This window comes from Gasterosteus aculeatus, chromosome 8, assembly GCF_964276395.1.
Source record: "Gasterosteus aculeatus chromosome 8, fGasAcu3.hap1.1, whole genome shotgun sequence".
Lineage (NCBI taxonomy): Eukaryota > Metazoa > Chordata > Actinopteri > Perciformes > Gasterosteidae > Gasterosteus > Gasterosteus aculeatus.
In genome coordinates, this window is record NC_135695.1 from 2,264,514 (window position 1) to 2,282,742 (window position 18,229).

Below are 18,229 nucleotides of genomic sequence, written 5' to 3' on the forward strand. Positions count from 1 at the left end.
CTCAGTAAGAAGTAACCGTTTGTAATTGTTATCAGTATTATTAGTCCGTAAAATGTGCACACACATGCGTTTATAGAAAATCACTTATGGCTATCATGCTTAACCAGTTTTAATGGAGTTAATGAGCTAGCAAAGTACTTAGAGTCAAAAGTACTGCAATTTGAACAATTGCAGCACTTTTATAGTACAATTGCAGAACAACAAATGATTTTGGAGCTGAAGACTTTTTAGTAAAATGCTGTTCCTTGCTGTTGTGTTATTCTGGTTGCATGATTATTTATGACTTAACTGGTTTTGTAGGGCGCAGCCTTTTGGTAGCAATTTCTTTTTAGTTATTTTTCATTTAATCCCCATCCTCAAGTTCAAACTGGTGGCCATAAAATAAACTTATAGGACTGAAACATGGTCCGGACAGTCCCATGTTAAAAATGTACCTTAAAACAACTACACAAAACAGCATTACAACACATACTTGATTGTATACATCACTGTAGCTGTCAACTAATGACATATTCCTTGCAAAATGCGTATTGACCATCTGAAGCGGTTTGACATGAACGGTTTAAGAAGAGAGCTACTGACATGAGCAGTATGCTGCTTTAACACACTGTAAATGTCAGTTCGATGCCTCCTGTGAGCGGTGCGGCCCTAAAGGGGGTGTTAGAGCTCTGTCTTTGTGGAGGAAAGTGATGCATTGCCACCCGGATGAACACAGGCTGACTCAAGACTACATTTTTTCAAGTTAGGGGATCAATTCACTCCCAGGATCCTTGTGTTTTGGCCGGACGCATGTTGCCTCAGTAACTATGAGTTCAGAGGATCATTAACAGCGAGCTCACATCTCTAATCACAGACGCCAGGCGGCCCTTTGTAACTGAATGAAGGGAAAGGATAGCAGCCAGCTTCCTCTACCAGGTGGGCGCTCACTTCCAGGGGGAACCACGGCTCGTTTGATGTGTCTTTTGACCTCCGTGAAAATTGCAGGAGGTTCATTTTGCTGAAATGATAAATCTTTATGAGGAACATGAGCCGGCAGGCTTTTTGAAAAAATGTGCCCTGTGATGTTGAAATGGATAGCCCCTGACAGAGCAGCCACAGCAGAGGTAAAGAGAGGTGTCCTTTGTGGTGGAAGGATTTAATGCTGGTTATTTTGTGTCAAATTGGGTACCGCTCAGGAGAAAAAAAACGTTTTTTAAATGTAAGGTTCAAGCTTATTTGCAGATTTTTGAACAAGCTTATTTTTGGAACATTTACTCTGCCTTTTTAACAGAACAAGTCTTTCCTGAAGAGAGCAGGGACAGAGAGGGATTTGGTTTGAATTTTTTATCTTTTCAGGGCTGCATTTTTTGTCAATGATTGATTACTAAAGTGAGTAGAATTTTATTATTTGCATGCATATTCATGCTATGCAATAAACAGTATAGGAAAGAGGTACTGAGCCTCTGAAAACACCTATTTTCTTTCGTGTCTGGAGTTGAGTTTGTCATATTTATTGGTGAGTCGCTGTGGGATAATAAAGGCGACCTGAATGTCTTTACGTGACAATTGGTGCTCGCTGAGATGTTACGTCTCATTAATCTCCTTACCGACTCCATCCAGAGCAAGTGCTCCATCTTGGGCCAACAGTTTCTATCCGTATCATAGCAACCGCATACAACCGAAGCTCTTGGCATTTCCAAAACGCTTTTTAAACACTATTAGCTCGGCGATCCAGCTGATATAAAACACTATGGTGGAAACAACCCCTTAAGTACACAGCTGGCCACCATCTTTGTCACTTAATGGAGCCAGAAAACAGTCTGATGCCTGTCAATCAGCTTTCCGGGTAGTGGCTACAGGGCCTTGTGCCATTGTTCCCTTTAACCAAGTTTTTCTGGACCAAATCGATTCCACTGCTACTATTATGGGGAGTCTCTTGTCATCATTTGTCTAATGTTCATTTCATCTAGTAGCTGAATTGAGGAGGAACTCGTAAGTTGTTTCCTGACTTTATGTTGTAGTAGTAGTAGAGAACAATCCTGTACAAAAACCAAAGGCGCTTGACAAGAATTACAAGAATTAAAACATTGATGGAGACAGAAAAGCATGGAAGTTGGTTGGATTGATACACTGAAAGCATTTGATTGTCAAAAACCTTTTAGAGCCTTTAAACGGTGTTCTGAACAGAAAGTCGGAGAGATGTTTCAAGGATTACCTGTGTATCAATTACTCACCCCCTGTGACCTTGAGTCGATAGAGACATCAATAATTCGCCAACTCAACTCAGGAAATTGACAGAGAGTTTATCTGGTGTTGTTTTCAGTATACGCTGTATTATTCCAAAGACTTCCTTCATACCGCATCATGCTTGTGCTGCAGTGTTCGTGCAGGAGAGGACAGGAGGATGTTTTCCTATAGTTTTGCTGTTGCTTCCATTTAATTCAATTCATCAGGACTTTTCTATTTCTATATTCTCTGTTCACCACCAAAAATAATTCATTCATTCATGACATCAAGGAACCACGTGGTGAGTTATTACGATACTAATAGTCATGTTGAGACATGTTAAAGTCTTCCTTTATTTTTCGGAGTGATTAAATGACTGAATGTGAATTGTCCCAATCAAGACAATCCAACAACTACAACTAAACAGCATGACAAGAACCGTTTGAATAACCCCATTTCCTTCAAAGGTTCACGGCTCATGGACAACAAATTCACATTGGCAACAAAACCTAACTGCCATGTGTGAATGTTTTCCTCCGGCGCCGGAGTCAACGCAGTGCCCGGAGGGCTTCTGTTTCATTGTGTTATTCTCCATTTTCTTCAGTTATTGGTCCTGACAGGGTCGGCCTGACAGTGTGCGGCTCTCTGATCTCTAATCTGTTAACTGAAAGCATTTCAAAAGTATGAAAATGAGTTTTGATAACTCCATTTCACTGCCCAGTGGTAAATAAAATAAACCAACTGAAAATACTTTCTGATTAAAAAGTGTTCAGTGTCAACTGAAATAAACTTTTGATTGATGGCATACAATGACAATTTGAAATGATGTATTTATTTTACTGAAACCCCCATGGATTGTAACAACCTAGAATTAAAGAGTCAATAACAATAATAATGTGATAACAAACACAATAGTAAACACTTAATAAAGCAGAATTTGGTAAATAATAACTAATATTAAGCAGCACTCATCACATAATTCACATTAATAATCTAATCCCAAATGGTTATTGACAAAGTAAAAGTCATCTCTCATCTCTATGCTGATTATTAATAAGAATGACTTGACAATCAATAACTAATAATAGCTAATAGTAAATGACTTGATAAGGATGGAACACACGCATATGAATGGTCAGTGGTGGTGATTCACACACATTTCACATGTTTTAGTCTGCTAATCGGCAGAGCTTTTGTCCAAAGCAAGTTGGGTTTTACATGTCCTTTTTTCTTTTTCCCTGTGCTTACTTAAGATTTCATCTTAAGTTTCTGGTTAACTCATAAGGTATGAAATAGTTGTAGTTGTGTTCCCACCTCGATCTCAGCCTCTTACATTCCAAGTGAATGGAAGTAATTATAGCTCATTAATTTTGCAAGCTCCGGACATTTAATTGACAGGAAAATATTTGCCCATACTGTGCAGCTTTTGTTTGCTTATGAGCTCTGAGAAAACCCACATGACTCCAAACTCACTGTATTTTTCTTTTTCCTTCTTGCTTCTTGTCCTGGATTTGGCAGCTCACGTGCTGCTCCATCTGTAGAGCAAAGTTTGTGACCCAGTCAGTTATTACTGACTAAACCTAAAAAAAGGAAATATTGTGGGAGTTCACGCTAGTTAAAGGTGATATAATTCCTTTTTTGTTATTTTTAATTTAATCCCCATCATCAGCTGTGCATGTTTTAGGTTGCAAACATTGTTTTCTTTAATAAATGATTAAAACTGGTAACGGAGGCTTATGGGTAATGTAGTGTTTGGAGCTGTCAATTAAAAAGCATTATCTATCAGATAAGCAGTTTGTAAAAGTTCAAACTGGCGGCCATAAGATAAACCTAAAGGACTGTAACATGGTCCAGGACGGTCCCATGTTGTGTTGTTGTGAAATTGGTCCAGTTTTGAAGGAGAAGGCTAAAGAGAAGTAAAAAAAACCTGACATTTCTTATGTATGTGTAGAATTAAGACAATAGGAGCTCTGAAAGGTGACTCTGTCAAAAGGTGACTCTCTTCTGCATTACACCGCTATGAAGCACACCTGCTTTTTAGTGAAAATAGCTGTAAAAGCCCCGCTTGACCTAAGTCCCCCCCCCCCCCCCCCCCACACACACACACACACCATCCCGTCCTGTGCCCGCCGAGGCCAGGTAAAACACGAGGGAGGAGTCTGTCTCACCTGCCTCCCCGCCCTTTCAGCCTCCAGCGGAAACCCGACACCTGTGACATCATGCACGTAGACAACCCCCCCCCCCCCCCCCCACACCCCACCCCCCCACACTCACACACTCACTCAGAGCCGCTGCACGATGTTCACAGCTCCTCACTCTCCGGAGAGACCCGCCGCTCGGACCGCGTCGCTGACAGCCGCAGGGAACTTAAACACACTCGGATCCACCACGGAGTTCCGGAGCCTCTGTACCTGTGACTGATTGACCCCCTCCACCCCCGCTCCTCCACCATCCCCCTTACAGCTCCCATCGGCTGGGAGGGGGATTGTTTTAAGGAGAAGTCTGCCAGCACTTTGCTCTCCTCAGGATTCTCGTGCTTCTCCATTGAGCCGAGCTCAGGTATGCACGCGCCTTCCAGCCGCTCGCGGAGCTTTCCCCCCGAACATGGCCACGTGCTCGCTTGCCCCGGAGACTTTCTCTGTTCCGTTGACACTGTGAGAGAGGCTCTAGAAGCTCCTGTGATTGTCCGCCATCAAAAAGGGTCCATGGACTGCTGTGAACAGCCACAGCTCCCCATGGTGCCCCGGTGCTCTGACGCACACTTTGCGCCCTGCAGACCTGAGTGTGAGGGCTTCAGCCTCATTGTAGAAGAGCTGAGTGTGAGGGCTTCAGCCTCATTGTAGAAGAGCTGAGTGTGAGGGCTTCAGCCTCATTGTAGAAGAGCTGAGTGTGAGGGCTTCAGCCTCATTGTAGAAGAGCTGAGTGTGAGGGCTTCAGCCTCATTGTAGAAGACCTGAGTGTGAGGGCTTCAGCCTCTTTGTAGAAGACCTGAGTGTGAGGGCTTCAGCCTCTTTGTAGAAGACCTGAGTGTGAGGGCTTCAGCCTCTTTGTAGAAGACCTGAGTGTGAGGGCTTCAGCCTCATTGTAGAAGACCTGAGTGTGAGGGCTTCAGCCTCTTTGTAGAAGACCTGAGTGTGAGGGCTTCAGCCTCATTGTAGAAGAGCTGAGTGTGAGGGCTTCAGCCTCATTGTAGAAGAGCTGAGTGTGAGGGCTTCAGCCTCATTGTAGAAGACCTGAGTGTGAGGGCTTCAGCCTCATTGTAGAAGAGCTGAGTGTGAGGGCTTCAGCCTCTTTGTAGAAGACCTAAGTGTGAGGGCTTCAGCCTCTTTGTAGAAGACCTGAGTGTGAGGGCTTCAGCCTCATTGTAGAAACCCTGTGTGAGGTCTTCATAGACATGTGATGCGCTGGTTTACCCATCAGCACAACCAGTTTCTGCTAGCCTTCCTTGTTGGATGCTTTTAACCTCCCAACACATGTTTGCCCAGCCTGGATGCAGCCGTTCAGCTGCTACACATTCTGTTGTGAACAAAGCCTTGTGGTAATAGTCATTCTAATGTTTTTCTGGGTTTTGCATGTTCCTACCACTAACTAACTTTACTGAGTGAAGAAGAGCTTTCTATCGTTTAATCATAAAATTGACAATAGTGTAAAATGTGTGTAAAATGTTAATCATAAAATGTGTCTGTTGTATCCATCCATCAGTTTTCTGTGATATAAATCCCAATTCAAAGCATCCCATTGGAGAAGTTTCAGCCTGTCTTCTGCATGCTGAACAACTTCAGTGATCTATTGATACTGTTCTGTTGAAATTGATTTATCAAGTACATTGGGGGCTGGATTCAATCATGTATGTGGCTCATGTCTCTGATCCAATTTAGGCTTGGGCTTAGGTTAAAGAAGCCACCATCCCAAGTGTTACTACATCTCTCTCAAATATGGGGGTTGACTTTCTGTGCCTTCTAGAAAACTTGAAAAGGTCAGGTTTAAGATGTGTTTGGACTGAACGACAAACCGTTAATCAAGACCAAAGCGGATGCACAACGGGAGGAGGCCATGCATCTATGAAATACAAATGTACCAGCTCCCAGTGAGAAGCACGGAGAGCTTTCCAAAAGTACACCTACCTCCTCCTGCTCTGCGCCACATAATGGGATCTGAGAGAGGGCTTTGCTCACGGCAGGTTAATTGCCTCCGAGATTCCTGCACTAATGGAGCTAATCCCACCTTTGTGTGGTTAGCGCTCCAGATTTGAGCTTGTTTGCCAGGATGTTGTGTGAGGTCGCATGTATTACCTGATTAGCATTGAGGCTCTGTGTGTCGATGTGTTTCTGATGAATGCTTCACAAGGAGATCAGGGAGCTGTCGCGTTTCCACTGGGACACAAGACCACTGCTAAAGAGTACATAGGTATTTGCCCATTATGAGACAACAGCCCAGCAGCTCTCATATGAGGCAAGACGTAGCACACGCTGCTCCGGCCCTGCTGGGATGTTTATTCATGTCTCTCTGTCATATGAGTTTGAGCTAATTTTCTGTCGGCCTTTGCACTTTTTTGTTGTTTTGTAGTCATATTTCTTATGTGAATTTTCTGCTTGTTGTCCCTTTAGTGTAATTTGTATTAGTTGATTTTTGTCCCTTTTTACAGTTGATTTCATCTGGTTGATATGTGTCTCTTTGAGACCCTCTGTGCCCCTGGGACTGTGTCCATTAGGCCCATTCAGTAATCCATTCATGTACGCAAGGGAGTTTCACTGTGAGACCTTTTTTCTCTGCGATATCCCTGTATTTTTACTGTGTACTCACCTGCTATAGATAATAGCAGACGCGTGACACTGTTACTTAGTAAAGTTATGTAAATGTTCCTTGTATTATATCAGCCTAAGGGAAACTTATTTTGCTGTCAAGCAGCTTTCAGAGGCCAGCTCCAGGCTCCCTGCAGCGTCTTCCCCAAGTATGCTGCTCGTCAAGGGAAGCTAGGAAAGGAAAGAAAATCCTAACATGGACTGTTATGAAGCCTATCTGATTCCTAATTAACTACGTCCTCTGTCAAAGCACTGCATCACCCGTGTGATGTTCCATGAAAGTCAAATGTCATTAAAACCTTGCAATGAACTTAATCAGGTCACCCCTTAATATGATTTTGAGGTATATTTCCTTTTCAATAAACCATCCCCAGCTTTTTCCGCTGGTGGAACTTGGTAAATTTCCTCCCATCGAAGGTAAAGCTTCAGAATTTTGGACATTTTGGTATTTTTCTCTTTTTGCAAATACAAAAACATTTAATGTGTATTAGAAATATTTGCATGCATGTCTTCTTATGACAAAACAAAATGTTGTTTTCCATAGATAACCAGGTAAATACAGTTAAATGAACCCCAAATGTCCAGTTTATTCCCGGTAATTCCCATATATTCCCATGGAAAGTTTCCAACTTTGAATATTTCCGTGATTTTGCGACCCTAGTCCTCAGATCATAATGAACTTATTGAAGCTTATGGGTTACCCGGTTTCTTCTCCCAAACCCTTTGTTGTTTTTGTTCTTACATTTAGCTTAAGTTGCTCAGATTCGTCATCAATGAACTCAACTGCTGCACTCAAACAAAACAACAAAACATGTTTTAATATTTGGTATATTCTTTTATTGTCGACAAAAGTTAAGAGAGAATTTGGTAACCTTTAGCCTATTTTCTACTAATTTTTTATTTGCTCTTCCATTTTGGTCAACAATTATGCATTTTTGTAACGTCATAGTTGTAGTGTAGTGGCCTCTCGTCATGGAAAAAAATTATATTTAGAACATATTTAGTCATTGTTTAAAAATCATTACTGTCTGGCAGGAAGGTTGGAAATATCGTTGTGAGAAATGCTAATGTAACCGAGCGCCGGGAATATGAATGATGAAGCGGTGAGATCTCCAGAGCAGCCTCACGGTGGGGGGCTACGCCCAACTGACAGGATTTATGGTCTAAGACCACTCATTGCCTTCATTTTACTGATCCAGGCTAGATGGCACAATACAACGAAGAGTAGGGAGGACTGAGATTCTTTAAATATGTGCCATCATTCATACATGAAGGGGGATATTAATCATCAGACAGATCTGAAGGACCCCCCTCTCGGCCTACCTGTCTGTCTACAGATACATTAGCATGCTGACGGCTGATGTGGAGGGAGATGAAAAGTGACTGAGTGATCCTGCTGGGTACGGACAGACATTTGTGCTGGCAGGCATTCAATTTTGTTCTGTAGACCTGGATTTCTGTATCCCATAACATGGAACTATCTTTCAGGTAATGAGGATAAGGTTAGTGAAGTTTCATTGTTTTTCCAAGCACAAACACAAACGTTTTATATTGAAATCTTAAATAACCAGGTGGTCAGTGAAGTGCCTCTTTGAAAACTTCCTTTGGAAAGACTCCCTGATTCTCTGTCCGGTATGTCAGTATGTGAGAATCCTGGCTCACAACTGGACAGCTAATCCTGGTTCTGAAAAGTGAAGCAATGCTGTGGCTTCAACTTGCATTCTCTCTACTGACCACCAGGCGGCCGCTCCTCTGGTTGTATAGAATTCTATGAGAAAATTACACTTCTATTTACACTACACTATTTTTTCCCTCATCAAACATTGTAAACAAGAGTTTATGGTCTCGATCTGCAAGTCTTCTTCAATACAGCGGGGTGTTTATTTAGTAAACTAGGATCCATTTAAGTGCTTTATAGTCAAACAGATCAGGGGATGCCTTTGGGCAGGGCGACTTTGGACTGATTGATTGATTGACAGGTTGTAATCAGAGCCCTATACGTTGCCTCCACGTCACTCTTCTGCATTTCAAACGTGGGCGCTTCTATTTATTGGTGACCTAAAATCCAAAGTGGGTTCAAAACAGTAATCCAGTAACATAACATCTACGTCCACTTATTACACAGTCTATGTCATGGTCATGACCGGAATCATTGTTAGTTTTAATTTTGTTTAAGTTTGAGTGCATCTATATAGAAGAACTGACCCTGCAGACGGGTTGTTACACACAACCATTTACAAAAGAAGTGCTTCCAAAAAATATGACACACTTTACAAAAGTTGTCAGTCTGTACTGCATCATCCTACAATAGAGGATGTAGTACAGACTGTAGTACTCAAGGCAAACTGGTGATTCATAAAATCAGAGCTATGTGCACCTCAGTCAGACTACAGGCCTTAATGGTAACAGGTTTGTAGCCGTCACTCAGCCACGCGATCATCCATCAGGTCCCATTGATCCGTCTGCTGCCACGGCCTCCTGTAGTGGAAGCGTGTGGGGATGTAGCGTGACGGATGAGCGGCGTTCACATTTAAGTGTTTACGAAGACGGTCGCTGAGCAGCTGTCCTAGCAGGAAGTGGCACCTTAAAAAGCTCCGCTGTGTCCGTGACCTGTGGTCTGCACTGAAACACAAAGTGGTGACGTGTGGGGAGAAGGCTCAAAATGTCAGGAAGATTTTTGAAATTGACGATAAATGGAGATGTTAAAAAAGAACACGTATGCAGTAACGATGGATTCACTGATTTTTAATTTCCTATAATGCACCGTATTGTTGTCTAATTACAACATAATTATAGCAAATGGAGAGCTGTAATTACAAGGCCGACCACCAAATCTGATCATCAGCTTTTCTGCCAGAAGAACATTTATTTTTTACCCTTTCTTACAATAACACCAGCCGATCGTATCCTCAGCACGGCAGCTTGTCAGCTCAATCAAGAAATAATGACATTTCTGTTGTTGGTAAAATTGCTGTTGAGATGGAAATGAGGCAGAGGCCTTCTTTGATTTTAGGAAGTGTGCTGTCTAAAAGTGTTTTCTTTCTAATAAGCACGTACAGGACTTTGACCCCAGAGGGCGGGGCTTGTATCAGGCGTGTTATTGGGTTCGGTTAAGGTCAGTCAAGATTGAGCTTTTGTTTTAACATTGAAAATGGAAAGGATCCATCTTTCCCTGGTTTTAACCAAGTGGCTTGAGTTACAAAACATTGATCAGCTGTCATGTTAAGTTTGTACATTTTACGACTTTACAAATAAGTTTTGAATTGTAAAATATTATTCAACCTCTGATGGATACAGTATTGGATATGTTCACTCTTTGGGACGCGATTAAGGGGGGAAAAGATCAAGATTCGTAAAACAAGAAATGGAAACAAATATATTATTTAGAAATGGCCAGATCAATTTTTTTTGCCGCTGGTACCAATAGCCGAATGGTAAAGAGACATTTCGGCCAATATTAATAATTCATTATAATTTTGTTAAAGCCGCCGGTATACAATGCTCTTTTTCCTCCATCCCTGAAAACGCTTTACACTTCAAGTTTTAATGATGCATTTTAATGATGCATTTTAAGATGCGTTAAAGGCAAAGAAGTTAAAGGTTAACAGATCACAATTCCCTTCTTGTATTGCTGTCAAAACATATTCAAACAACTATTCATTCATTTGATTGCTAAAGATTAGAATCCACACAACTGAGATCAAATCATAATCTGAGCAGCACAAACATTTAGAGTAGTTCCCTCTTTATTTCCATGGTAATACTGTCTACTGTTCTTTTAAAATCCTCATAGTACTTGCTCTCTTTAGCTACTTGATGGTCTCTGCAGACACTGAGATGCATGAGATATTTCTCCAAAAGTACTTCACATCTCTCAGGAAACTTGAGCTTTGTTGGCCCAAAGGCTAAGAAAGGCTTTGTTTTGTTTCTGTGGTTACGACTCTGTTACCTGTCCTCGTTGATACTTGAAGCATTTTAATGTGATGTGTAATGTAATTACAGCCTTTTTAAATGTTTGGCTTTCCACCACCTGACTTACCAGAAGTCTTCGGTATCGTTATAAGGGTTCTACTGCGGCTATCTTAAGGGTAAACCCTCCCTCTGAATTATACACTTTCGTTTGACAAAAGTTAAGTTCTTAACTGCACTTTCAGTTTCTAGAGCTTTTAACCACAGATCAAAGTTTTATTGGAGTGGAGTTTGCTCACCTCAGACCAATAAGGCCAAGCTTAAGAGACAGGTTGTAAATACACCTTCAGTAAACAGTGAGAGACTTTGATTTATTCTAATTGTGACAGCGGTTGTTCTGTACAGATTTCTGAGGTTGAATTCTTTTGGAGCAAGTTTCAATTTTCAGGGTATCTTTGCTTTGCTGAATTCTCTCACGCCATTGTAGTCATTGTAGAATGTAATCTAACTCCAAAGTATCACTTAAGGAACAAGAGGGGTTGGTACTATTTTCTTAGGATCAATACATTTTCCTATAGGCATGTGAAAACCGTGGCAGTAAACATAATATGTGTAATTAAAGCCTAAACTAAAGCCTTAACTCCCCTGTTTCACTGAAGCAGTAATCATTCCTCTCGCACACGTTGACAAACCATCATGGGCTCCGTTTCTGCTTTCGATTCATACATTTATGAAAGCGCTTACGTCTAACACAGCTTTGATTGCGGCGGTTTTGCTAAGACATCACTAAATGTTGCTGAGTGATGATCCACGATAAACCCATTTGACGGAACACTGTTTTGGACACTCAGAACCCCTCCCTGTCTATTCAACACGCAGTGTGCTGCTGGTGGTCTGCAGATCTGCAGCGTTTCACACAGGTTTAGGACTGCAGAGGCCCTGGGTTGCCAACACACCAGCCCTCTGCTCCGGCAGTAATTGGCTGAGAGACGGCTGTTAGAAGGACATCAATTATTCAACTGAGCCATCTCCTCAACCACAACCACAGGAAAGTGAACCCCCACAAAGCTCTGTTTGTTCTTCTGAATTCCGAACGACTTGCTCCAGCTTGGATGCACCTTTATAGTCACAATATCATGCTTAAATGTGACACCCATTTCATCTGCATATTCCTTTTTTCAAGCTTTTTGCTTGTTACCATGACTCGATGACCTAATGTTGATAAAACCTAAAATAGAAATATAGTAAGAAATAGTCAAAATAAACTGCATGGAGCAAGATGGTCAATGACCAAAGGACATGATCTAATTAATGCAAATCTAGTGCAAGACTGCGGCCTAATTGTATGTAGCCGTCACGAAAAATAATGGTGGGTTCATAAATTCCCTTTCCGCTCTGCGTGTGCGCGTGTGGAGGCGCTGCTTAAGCCCCGCCTCCGCTTTCGGCAATGAAAGAGAACTGTACAGAGAGAACTGTAATGTTGGTGATGTTCATTTATATGTAAAATGAATATGGCACCACCAGCAATTATCACACTCATTTTCATTTATTGTTGATGAGTCAATATATTGCATATCGGGACAGGCCTAATAGTAAATACTGTGAATAAGGAGCATTTTTTCACTATAATTGATTAGGGCGTTGAATGTCAGACAAATGAAAAGATTGAAATGATTGGTGCTTGATGAGTGCAGTGTTTCATCCAACAACATTCATTTATCAAAGCTGCTTCTTGTCTTCCTGCTGAGGATGCGAGCTGCCAGCCAGTCTCTCTTGCTGTCAGCTGTCTGGGCCATCAGTAAGTGAATAACAGAGAGAAACAAATAGCCTTTACAGTGTCTCCGCAGAGTGATGAGGGGGACTAATCAGCGTCTGCAGAGAGCATTGTGGGGGACGGAGAGCCACGATGGGAGACAGGTTTGGTATTGACTGTAGGCCCGTCTAACTCGGAGCGGCTGCACTGTTAAACCATCATTTAAAGAGATCGTTCCAACAGCCACGCCGAAGCTTCGCACTCTTAAGCTGTCTGGCTTGTTGGCACTTAACTCTTGAGTTTAAAATGATTTTCTAATGCTGATTAGTTGTGTTTCAGCCCAATGGTAGACTGACAAGTCTCATCTCCATCCTTTGGGAAATCCTTTCTTTCCCATTCTGTACTCCACTGCATGGTACCGCATGGCGCTACTCAACTCCACTCATTTTTGTAGGTGTTTAGCAAAAACTGGTACTACTTGGTGCACTATGCACACTACACTAGTGGTCCTTACCTCCACCCCTGTCGGCCGGTTACACCATGTACACTACGCCATGTACAACAACACCTCACCATACACAACGCTAGGGGGGTGGTTTAAACTAAAGGGGCAAAAACAAACAAACAAACAAACACACACAATATCAAATAAAATGATACCAAATACTTTTTGCTTATTGCAAACAAGTTGTAAACATAGGGCATTATATCATTTTTGGGTTTAGTTTATTTTTGTTTTCTTAAAAAATGTAATGATATTGTAAAGCTCTTGTAACATTATACAGCTTTGTATTTTTAAGATGTGGATTCTCTAAATTGATTTTATAAATGGACAAACCACTTTATAACCTAGGAACTTCAGTTTAGTAATTGATTTAAAGAACATGAAAGTTTATTGGATGTAAAAAGGCTGCCTAGTAGACTGTACTGATACTATGACACAGGATTTGAAATCTCTGCAAAGTAATCCCCTTTGTTGGTGGTGATCCCCAGGTAGAGATGCAGCATATCATGTTGCGTGATATAATCAGCCAGGAATGTGTGTTTAGCCATATTGGACTAGCCAATCGCAGTGCGGTGAGTGAAGACTTCCTATGGCTTGCAGCGAAGATGTCCTTATTTCTGCTCCTCCATTTATGTTACAGAGTCCAGTTACACCAGATGTGGAAGATTGTACAATGTAATGATTTGATCATTTGAATTCAGTTATTCATATGCCAAATGCTCTTTCTCGTAGGCAGTTAATGATCAGCTGCTCAATGGCCCGAGTGTAACAGGCTTAGAGGACACATGCCAGGTCCTAGCGTTCAGCTTTGTTTAGTCCAGAAAGTGGTGTTGGCAGCTCACTAATTCCCACCCCTGACACCTACACCAACACCTCCTCCCTCCGTCCTGTCCGCATGACTGCTGCCCTTATCTCTGTGGACTTTGGACTCAAAGTGGCCCATCTAAGACAAAATAAAGGAACACTTTTAACAATACACCAAAGCCAGGGGATGTAGACATCAACACAACCATTAAATCCTCTTTTATAGTTGGTAGAATGGAGCTTGTTAGCAGTGTACAATAAACCTATTCTGCAACTGCTCCCACTTAAGTCTCCTTGTGTGTATCCGTCCTTTGCTTCTGTGCATCTGACTACGGTATCAATGGCTCAGATAAATACGATTTTGAGATGCTAATATAAAGTCACCACACTTTTGATGCTGACTAATTTTAAAGAAAACACTTTTAATCTGTAGCTTAATGAGATCAGTTACTTCAGAGGAACACTTCAATTACTGTGAAGCTATCGCGAATATGAGGCGTCAATTCATCTAATGTGAGTTTTGTACAGAGCTCCTCAGCTCTGTACACCCTGTAGTGTGTTTGTGGCATGGAGTGGGGATCATCTACACTCAGGTTTATCTATGCTCAGAACAATCTTTAAAAAGTTTATTTAAATAAACCTAATGCCTGATATACAGGCATCTTTGGTCTGAAAAGTAAAGCAAATGAGAACCACCTTAAACTTGCGTCTCCCATAAGGGGCCGACGGCTCTGGTCCTATAAAAGGCTACGAGAAGCAGACTCTTCTTCTCTCTTAATTTAGTCACTCAGTACACACTGAGAACATGAGTTTGTGGTCTCAACTTCTATTTTCAAATCAAAGTTGTCAGAGTTTTGTCTTGCAACTCAACTTTTCACTATGTGTTTTCACTTCATGAAAGTTAATCCTAATATCTTTTTCTTGAATTAAATTGAGTGTCGGATTGTACTCAGCTCCACTCTCGTGTCACTTTTCATTCTCAAAGAAATGTTTTTGACAGCCTCGAGACTTCAGAACAGCCAATGGGTGACTACATCCATTTCTAATGTACAGTCTACAGTCTACCATCACTATAGTAATATACTATGTTAAGTACTGGCAACAACAATAGATTCACAACCAACTAAATATATTTTTATATCCCTGAAGAAAGCATTGTTTTGATGCTATTTTTATGACTTTATATGTTTATTTGTAAGGTTGACGGAAGCATCCATTGAGAGGTTGGGTGTCAGGCTATCAGTGAACTTTCTATTGCTCTTCACTCTATTACGTTACTGTGAGATTTGTTACGAATTCAGCAGTTCAATCAGGAATCAGGAATCAGGAAACATCACAACACAATTTACCCCCTCCTCTGGTGTTTTTTATTTTTCTGAGAGTGAACACATCATTTCCCTCTTCAGAGCTGATTGAATTGAATGTACACTACCCCAAATGAAACCCATTTCTGGGATCTGCCTCTGATGGGTTTAGCATCATTACGGAAGGAGTACAATGGCGGTCTGACAGCACTTGATGTGAAGTGTTCAGCATCGGCAGCTAAGTGCCACTGCGCTCAATGGAGAGACCATTCCAGAGGCTTCTGTAAATTAATTCTTATTCAGAAATGGGATATAAAATGACAAAAAAAAGCTTCCCACAACATCCCTTTCAGTAAAACTCGAGGAAGTGTCTCCCTATGCTAAAAAGACTTGTTTTTTGTCCGAAGCCTACTACCTTCTTCAAAGTCTTAAAGGTCTTCTTGACCTTTTTAAAAAAATTAATAGACTTAATGAAAATAACTGTCTCACTTGTTTTGTTTTGTTGATGCTCTGATGTATCGTGTTCTCATCTTATGAGACAGACTTTCTGCTGTATAATTGTATGAGAGGTGACGATTCCCGGGTTAGGTTCGGAGATTATAGGTGTGGGTGCTGCTGTCTCCACCACCAGCAAGTGATTCACACATTGAGTGCTTCAATTTCTTGACTTATACCAGGGGTCTTCAACGTTTGAAGACCCCTGGTCTAAAGTCCCCCAAACTCATGGCGAGATGGAACAGGGACCCCCTATTTGGAGTTTGGTCCACCATGTTTTATTTTTGAGCTTCGCCCTCTTTAGACGTGAGCATAAACGCGATCTGATTGGCTGGTGCCTGTGCTGTCGTATCAGCATGAAAGGAGCTGTGAGTGAACCGGTGCCCGGCTTGAGAGAGCTCATGTGGGAAGCTGAATGTGTGTGTTGCGGACTGAAAGATAACGTCTTCTCCACCGATTGATCTTTTTGCTACAATATGTTGGATTCATGTTAATGTGTATTTAAAGACATTAAATACAATTCTGATTCTGATTCGGAAGACATTTAAATTTGTGGGGAAAAAATTGTCTTATCAACCAAAAGTTTTGCAACCCCCTGCATTACCTCTGCGGACCCCCGTTGAAGACCTCTGACTTAGACGGTTCGGGCTCTTTGTGTACAGCTCACACAAAGATACTTTTGTTCACCTCAGGTTGGTCTCACCAAGTTAAATCCCTATATTTATCTTTTTCTTTCCACACTTTCTAACAAGTTTGAAGCTAAAAAAGAACTGTTATCCACAACGGTTCGTACTATACTGCGGGCTTTCCTTTACACTGGTGCAACCAGCGTCACACTGTTGTGAAATAACCATAGAGCCCTCCGTGCTTATGGATACATCAAACTTATTCTGTACTTTGCACATCAATAGTTCACAAAGCTGCATTACGAATCGTGGATTAATTAAAATTTCTCGGGCCGCTATTTACTCACACCTCGTTTCCAAAAAAAAAGTCAGCTAATCTCAGAACTAGTAGAACAAAATGTTTGCTGGAGCTTTTTGTGTTTGACTGCAATACAGTCTCTTCTTGTGTCTGTTGCAGTATACCGGGAAATCATATGGACAGCTATTTCCTTCCAAGATTGAAGATTGCATTAAAACATGTTTTTTAATGTAGCAAATACAATAAGCATGAAACAAGACTACACTAAGTGTGTTGTTAATTTGGCTTCAGGGAGTGACATTCTTTGAAATATTTAATATTTTTTTCTCTAGAGATAAATAAAAATAAGCACCAAACCTAATTGTCCCAATGATGCATCCCATTTGATTGGCGGATTGTTTATTATTGGCATAGGTTACGCCGCCTAAACGCTTTGTAAGAGCAGCTGATGTGCTGTACACAAATGTATGCTGAGGAAATGGAGAGATGCCACCAAACCTAGCCTGTAAAAACAAGAGCTACGGCAGCAGCAAAACTGGGAAATGGTTAAATTACACAAAGCAAACATGTTCAGAGCTGAACAAGAATTTCATATTCTTAATTTAGATCCAGACCAATCATTTTCTTTTACAATCCAATCATTATAATTTGCTCTAAATCTTATGAACTCTAAGTTATAATCAGGTGGGAGATTTTTTCCCTTGATTTTGAAACTTTTCTTGCATTAGCCCAACAATCTGTGGACTGGAACAGGATGTTGTTTGAGAAGGACAAGAATAAGACAAATGGTTAATTAACAAAATAAGTGTGAATGGTGAATATACAAATAAAGAAAAGAGGACGTTAGTTCTTATATTGCTTCCTGCATGAGGCACATTTGTGAGGCACTAGGGTGGTAGTTAACGGCAGACTGAAATGAAATGTTCTGAACAAATGGAGTTATGGAGCTGGTTGGTGTTTCCCCCCTGTGTGCACCGCCATGGTGATCAAAGCACCGAGTTTGCACAAGAGGTTGTTTTAGAGAATTCCATAACGCTGTACGGAAATGGTTTCCTGTGTCATTTGTTGAATGATGCAATCTGAGGAACAGACCTTTGACCACAATGAAGATAAAATCATAATAGACATGGTTTGAATTGAATGGAAGTTACTCTCAGTAAAGGTTACTTTCCCTTGAACAGTTCACATGTGTTCTTTGTTGGTTCTGATGCTGCTGTGAGCCCAAAAAACTAAATTCACTAATTAGATTTAATACCTCTATAATTTAATCTTTGACTTCTGAAAAATGAAACATTTGTATCTGGAGTCTTCTAGTGATGGACTATTGAAGGTTTCCTTATTTTCAAACCAGCTAGGAGCATGTAAAATAAGAAAGCTGTTCATGTATTTTAAGACATCATCAGTTTAGAACAGAAAAAACACAATTTGTATTGTCAGCCATCCAGCTGGGGATTTTTAATGAAATCAGAAATAGTCAGTTATGTTTTCTGCTGGATTGTTATGTTTATATGACATGAACTGCGCGGAT

The 18,229-nt window shown here is 41.1% G+C and overlaps 1 protein-coding gene across 11 annotated transcripts in view; it reads left to right on the forward strand.

The window, feature by feature from the left end:
- The window catches only part of ptprfa (protein tyrosine phosphatase receptor type Fa), a 191,116-nt gene that overhangs the window by 32,406 nt on the left and 140,481 nt on the right, over window positions 1–18,229 (forward strand). For 5 of the 11 annotated variants that reach the window (XM_078107552.1, XM_078107553.1, XM_078107555.1 and 2 more), the window contains exon 1: window positions 4,471–4,764. The exons of 1 other annotated variant lie outside the window; for it this stretch is intronic. The gene's annotated coding sequence lies outside the window, so the exon portion shown is untranslated. Of the gene's footprint in view, window positions 1–4,470; window positions 4,765–18,229 lie in introns of those variants that run through there. 5 more of the 11 variants (XM_078107549.1, XM_078107554.1, XM_078107551.1 and 2 more) reach the window with 1 other exon arrangement.